The sequence below is a fragment of the Plecotus auritus genome (genome assembly GCF_963455305.1).
Source record: "Plecotus auritus genome assembly, chromosome: 1".
NCBI lineage: Eukaryota > Metazoa > Chordata > Mammalia > Chiroptera > Vespertilionidae > Plecotus > Plecotus auritus.
Window position 1 is genome coordinate 37832319 of NC_137770.1, and position 6010 is coordinate 37838328.

The 6010-nt window shown below is 43.6% G+C and overlaps 1 pseudogene across 1 annotated transcript; it reads left to right on the forward strand.

Moving 5' to 3' along the window:
• The first annotated feature begins 4832 nt into the window (after positions 1 to 4832).
• LOC308253938 (AP-3 complex subunit sigma-1-like) lies at positions 4833 to 5407 on the forward strand (annotated as a pseudogene). The gene has a single exon. The product of its transcript is annotated as an AP-3 complex subunit sigma-1-like (transcript).
• The last annotated feature ends 603 nt before the right edge of the window (positions 5408 to 6010 follow it).

The following is a 6010-nucleotide window of genomic DNA, read 5'->3' on the forward strand; positions in this document are numbered from 1 at the left end:
GGCCTGTGCACCAAAGGGTCATGGGTTCAATTCCTGGGTTGCAGGTTCAATCCCTAGCCCCAGTGAGGGCATGTGCAGGAGGCAACCAATTGATGTGTCTCTTTCACCTCTCTCTCTCTCTCTCTCTCTGTCTCTCTTTCTCTCTGTCTCTCTCTCTCTCTCTGTCTCTCCCTCCCTCCCTGCCATTCTCTCTGAAAAGCAATGGAAAAAATATCCTCCAGTGAGAATTAACCAAAGAAATAAATAATTTTTAAAAATTAATATAAAAAAAGCAAGGGATTTCAGATTCCAATCAGATGGACTATCGGGACTAGATTTATCCTTCCACATGAAGCAATTAAGGAAACAGACAAAATATATGAAAAAAAGTTTTTGGGGACATTGGACAATCAGGCAGCGAGACACAGGGATCCTCCCTGAGAGAAGGGAAATATAAAACATGAGCCCCATGAGTGCTCCAGCATCCTGCCTGGGTACAGGCTATGTACGGAACAGGGAGAGAGAACCACATGGGGCCTGGTGGCCTCACTGTGTTGAGCAGATATGGGAGTCCAGGGAAGCCAAGGCCACTGAAATTCTCAGGAGGGTCTTGGAGAAAGCTGAAGAGGGAAAGAGCTCTAGAGATCTGCAGAGGTCCATGCAAGTCTTCAGCTGAGTACCAATCAACATTTGCATGTGAGGAAACTATGTAAGGCCAGGGACAGAACCACCCAGCACTGGAAAATGGTAAAGATATCCCACATTTTTAGTAGCTAATTTTGTTACTTCAGTTTGGGAAATTTAAAACGTATTGCTATTTGATGAATAAAGATGACAAGTTAATGATAAAACTCCTTTCGCATGGCTACAAGGATGCCCCAAACCAAGCAAAGCCCACAAGACGTGCATTCTATATATTAGCCTTACTCCAGGCTTAATTGTACTTTTGCTATTCTTGCTTCCTGTCCTAGTCAGGATGGGCTGCTATAACAAAGGCAGCTTATAAACATAAAAAACTCATTGCTCCTAGTTCTGAGGCTAGTCATCATTCAAGGTGCCAGCCTGGTCAGGTTCTGGTTAGGGCTCTCTTCTGGGTTGCAAACTGCCAACTTCTTGTGTCTTCACATGGTGGAGAGAGCTGGCCAGCTCTGGCCTTTTCTCATTAGGGCACTAATCCCATTCATGAGGGCTCTACCCTTGTGACCTAATTATCTTTCAAAGGTACCAACTCTAAATACTATCATATTAGAGATTAAGGTTTCACCATATGAGTTATATATATAAATGGATGAAACAAATGAACATTCAGCCCACCCCTAATTCCCATTCTCTCTTTCAAAAAATCATTGGACTGTATATTTTTGAAAACTACATGTTAGAATAAAGTATTTAAAAAAGTAAAACCAGGACTCATGTTTTAAGAAAAAGAAAAAAAAACAACTAGTTTTGACTATTGGAAAAGCCAATGATACAAAGATTAGCAATGAAAGTATGTCTATAACTTTTAGGATTGATGGGAAATAGTAGAAATCTATAAAGATTTAAGAGAATAAAATACTTAAAGAGGGGAAGATTGATATAATGTTCTCTGAGGTAAATGCTCTTGATAACAGACTATCAATATCCACTCTACCTGCCAGGGTACACTGTCCAGACTCTAGGCCAAAAACAGGGTGGGGTGAAGGAGACAGGAAAACTTGGGAAGCGGTGAAGTCCAGAGATGGAGTAGGAGTCAGATGGATAGCAGTCAGTCAAAGGTAAGGCTTAGGACTATAATGGGGAGGACTAACAGTGAATTGAGAATAGGGTGAGTCAGAGATGGGGTGAGAATATGTTTGGCCCATGTTAATTTTCAAAGAGCTGAAAGCTGGAAAAGGGAAAGTCTTTCCTTATCCTAATATATAAAAACCCAGGGTCTGTAATGATCGAGGCTCGACTGAACACCGGAAGTCAGTCCTGCAGTCAGTGTTGGGTTGCTGTGGCAACTCAGCACTGACTGCCACAGCTGTGGGCATGGCAACCCAGCACTGACTGCCAAGGGGGCTGTGGATCAGGCCTGGAGAGAGGCCCAGAGAAAGAGGCAGGGTCTGATCCATAGTCTCTGTGGCAGCTGTTGATCAGCCCTTGCCTCTCTCTTTCTCTCCGGGCTTCGCCAGCAGCCATGTCTCTGTTTCTCTCCAGGCCTCTGCGGGACTGCTCATCAGCCCCGCCTCTCTGATCAGGCCTGGAGATAGGCCCAGAGATGCTGACTGGCATAGAAACCAACCAATCAGAACCAAATCTTGGTGTACTGCAAGGAGCCAATGGCTGCCTAGGAGGCAGAGCTTTTGATGCTGACTGGCATAGAAATTGCCCAATCAGAATCAAATCTGGATGAAGTGCCAGGAGCTAATGGCTCTTAGGAGTCAGAGCTTTTGATGCTAACTGGCATAGAAACTGACCAATCAGAACCAAATCTGGGTGAACTGCAAGGAGCCAATGGCTGTCTAGGAGGTGGAACTTCTGACGCTGACTGGCATAGAAACCGACCAATCAGAACCTAATCTGGGTGAACTGCGAAGGCAGAACCTAAGGTGGGGGTTGAGGAGGGGTTTTAAGGGCAATAGCTGTTTGGTGTAAGGTGTAAGAAAGCAGTTCAATATTTTAATGACTGGTTTGGCAGTATAGTGCATATGGCTGGCTATCAGTCCAGATATAGGGATTATGTATTTTTGTCTGCCAAGAGCATCTCCTCCTGCTGAAAAAGGCTGCCTTCCTCCCCATTTAAGCAATCCTATCCTATATAATCTATCTATACTAATAAAAGAGTAATATGCTAACTAGACCTGGTTGACCGGCCATCTTCTGGACATCTGACTTCCTTCCGGACAAAGCCATGGTGGTGGGGGCCGAGACAGAGGCAGTTAGGGGTGAGATCAGGCCAGCAGGGGAGGGCAGTTGGGGGCATCAGGCTGGCAGGGAAGGGCAGTTAGAGGTGATCAGACAGGCAGGCAGGTGAGCGGTTAGGAGCCAGTGGTCTCAGATTGCAAGAGGAATGAGATCAGGCCTAAACTGGCAGTTGAACATCCCCCAAGGGGTCCCTGATTGGAAAGGGTGAAGGCTGGGCTGAGGGAACCCCCTGCCCCGTGCATGAATTTCGTGCACTGGGCCACTAGTAGTAGAATATAAAGACTGGAGTTGGAAAATACTGATGGGTGAAAATTTGATCTGGAACAGACTATTTAGACTCAATCACTCCACATTACACATTAATTACAAGGGAAAAAATAATGACTTCACAGTGGAGGATAAAAAGCCGATATCACCTTATCTGAGAGATCAAACATCACATCACCAGTAATGGGACAGATAACATGTGCCTCCGCATGTGATACACTAAGGACAGGACATTAGTTCTGTGGAGGTTCTGCCAGAATTGTGTAATATGAAACTAATAATGAGAATACACTGGACAATTGCAAATTGAGGAATATTCTCAGAATAACCAGCCTCTACTCAAATGTGGCAACATCATTAAAGATGCAGGCAGGCTGAGGAACTGTCCCATAATGCGAAACTAAAGGAACACAACAACTGAGTGCCATGCATGATCCGAGGCTGGACCTTGGAGTGGGAAAAAGAGCTATGGGGTAATTTGAATGTGGACTTAGATTAGGTAACTGTTTTTATCGATATATTTCCTGATTGTAATAATTGTACTGTGGTTATGTAAGAAAACATCCTTGCTCTCAGGAAATAGACATTGAAGTATTCAGAGGTAAAGAAGCACAATGTTTCCAACGTATTCTCAGATTGTTCAGAAAAAAATATATATGTACACACACACACACACAACTCACACACACACACACACACACACACACACACACACACACATCACAGAGCTATCCTGGACTTGGAACAAAAATTGACAACACTTCGTATTGTCTCCCTCTGGGGAGAGGCTTGTGCGTTATGTGAGGCAGGTGCATTTTGGGAAGTATATGAATGAAAAGGATGTGGATGTTGGGAAACCAACCAGATGAATTTTTGCAGGCAGTTGCCATAAATTGTTGCCCATCTTTGACTCCCTCTTCCTAATGGTCCTCTGATTTCCTCTGGGAAATCCTTTATACAGCATTATGTATAGTCTTGATGCTTCACTAAATTTTGGTGTCTGCCCCACTATGAAGCAAAAAAGGAGAGACCCTTCCTCAAATGACCTTGATTCCTACCCATTTCCAAGCCTGGTTTTCCAGCCTTCCTATTCGTCTGTGAGCTTTTAATGGCCTTTCTATAAATTTCACTTTTTGCTTAAGTCATGGAGAGTCAGGAGCTATTGCCTGGAAAGGAAGGACATAACTGATCCACCTGCTGTGTGGTAGGCACAGTGCTAGGTGTTTTGTAAACATTGTCTCACCAACTCTCAAAGCCACCTACCAGCCTCGGGGAACTGGCATATGAAGGCTAATTGCTGGTAGCAAGAACTGCAGAACCCATGGGGAGCATAAGTGTTATTACTGTAGGAATTAGGGTGGATCTTCACCAGCCAGGCAATAGGAAGGGGAAGAAGCAGTTTGCAAGCGTTTCGTCTCCAACCTGTGTGTCCAATGTCAGGTGAGGCAGGGGGAAAAAAAAGGAATAGCTCAATCCATCATCATAAATAAGCTGGTAATCTTTTCAACAAATGGTGCTGGGAAAACTGTGTAGCCACACACGAAAGAATAAAGTTGGAACCTTACACCATATACCAAAATTAACGGGGGAAAAAAATGGATCAGGGGTGGGTGGGGAAGGATCCCCACCAAGATCCCAGGTGAGGCTCTTGCCCCCGCCCTGGCCACCAGCACCCACCCAGCCAGCCTGGCTCAGCCATGATTAAGGCCATGCTCATCTTCAACAACCACAAGAAGCTGGGGTTCTCCAAGTTCTACAGGCCTTCCAGTGAAGAAACACAACGAATCATCAGGGAGACATTCCATTTGGTATCCGAGCGAGAGGCACATGTTTGTAATTTCCTAGGAGGAGGATTATTAGTTGGAGCTGACAACAAACTGATTTGCAGATATTATGCAGTGTTACATTTTGTCTTCTGTGTGGATTCTTCAGAAAGTGAACTTGGCATTTTAGATCTAATTCAAGTATTTGTGGAAACATTAGACAGTTTTTGAAAATGTCTGTGAACTGGATTTAATTTTCCATGTAAGCAAGGTTCACAATATTCTTGCAGAAATAGTGATGGGGGACTAACATGAATGAGACCAACATGAATGAGATTGTTACACAAATTGATGCACAAAATAAACTGGAGAAATCTGAGGCTGGCTTAGCGGGAGCTCTAGCCCATGCTGTGTTAGCAGTAAAGAATGTGAATCTTCCTGAGATCCCCAGAAATATTAACACTGGTGACATCAGTATAAAAGCACCAAACCTGCCTTTTTTTAAATAAAACAATTTAAAAGGCTTACACTGTAAAACCCAGGGGGGGGGAAAAGTCACCTAAGTGCAGTTGTTGTCAAAAATAGAGGAGAGTCTTAACTTTTGCTTTTGGATTTAAGTCAAGGTACTGTATATAAATTGTGTAAAATTAGTATGGCAGCTGAATGTTGTTTTTCTTGCACAGTAATCTTGAAGAAATTGAGTAGTTCTAGTGTGACTTTTTTTAAAAAAAAGTTATTTTAGAAAAAGGATGGGAGAGAGAAACATCGATCAATACGAGAGAGAAACATGGATGGGTTGCCTTCCACACTCACCCCAACGAGGGATCAAACCCCACAATCTGGGCATGTGCCCTGACCAGGAATTGAACCCGCCACCTTTTAGTGTACGGGACACTCCAACCAATTGATCCACACCAGCCAGGGATAGTATGATATTTTTTCTTTCTTTACTAAACTGCATTCCTATGCCCACCTAAGGCATGCCTCCATGTATTGGCGACAACTATTTCGAAGAGTGTTGGAAACATTTCTTTAAATTATGTATGACCCAAAATGTTGGTGTTTTGTATGGATGACAAGTGCAGCATTCCTTAATTCTTTCTATTACTTGT